Source organism: Rhincodon typus, chromosome 7 (genome assembly GCF_021869965.1).
Source record: "Rhincodon typus isolate 14 chromosome 7, sRhiTyp1.1, whole genome shotgun sequence".
NCBI classification, from domain to species: Eukaryota; Metazoa; Chordata; class Chondrichthyes; order Orectolobiformes; family Rhincodontidae; genus Rhincodon; species Rhincodon typus.
The window spans coordinates 97325628-97326038 of NC_063338.1; the positions used below are offsets into that span (position 1 = coordinate 97325628).

At 46.2% G+C, this 411-nt stretch overlaps 1 protein-coding gene across 1 annotated transcript in view; it reads left to right on the plus strand.

The window, feature by feature from the left end:
* Window positions 1–411, plus strand: part of LOC109937127 (tensin-1-like) — a 112114-nt gene that overhangs the window by 80299 nt on the left and 31404 nt on the right. The window lies entirely within an intron of this gene.

Below are 411 nucleotides of genomic sequence, written 5' to 3' on the forward strand. Positions count from 1 at the left end.
GCAGTGGGATTAGTTTGGGGATGGATACAGGGTGATGGGGAGAGATGTGTTTTTGGTGTGTTTGTTGGAAATGCTGATGAACGTGTCTTCTCAGTAAAATAAAGAGACACAAACTGACCCCTTCTCAAGTTTGAATAACACATTTAGAGTTTTGCAGTGAAGCAGTTGGTATCCAGGGCAATCCTTGAGCTCACATCCCAGCCAGTGATTCTGGTGTTGAGTGAATTTAATTGCAGCCTCCTGTATCCCATGCTGTCACTGTGAGTGTATCAGATTATTCTGGCCCTCCTGTGTATTTCGCCTGTGTGTACGAGATCTCTTTGACCTGCTCTGCAGCCTTTGATGGGGGTCAGTGTAGAGAGAACTTTACTCTGTATCTAACCCCGTGCTGTCCCTGTCCTGGGAGTGTTT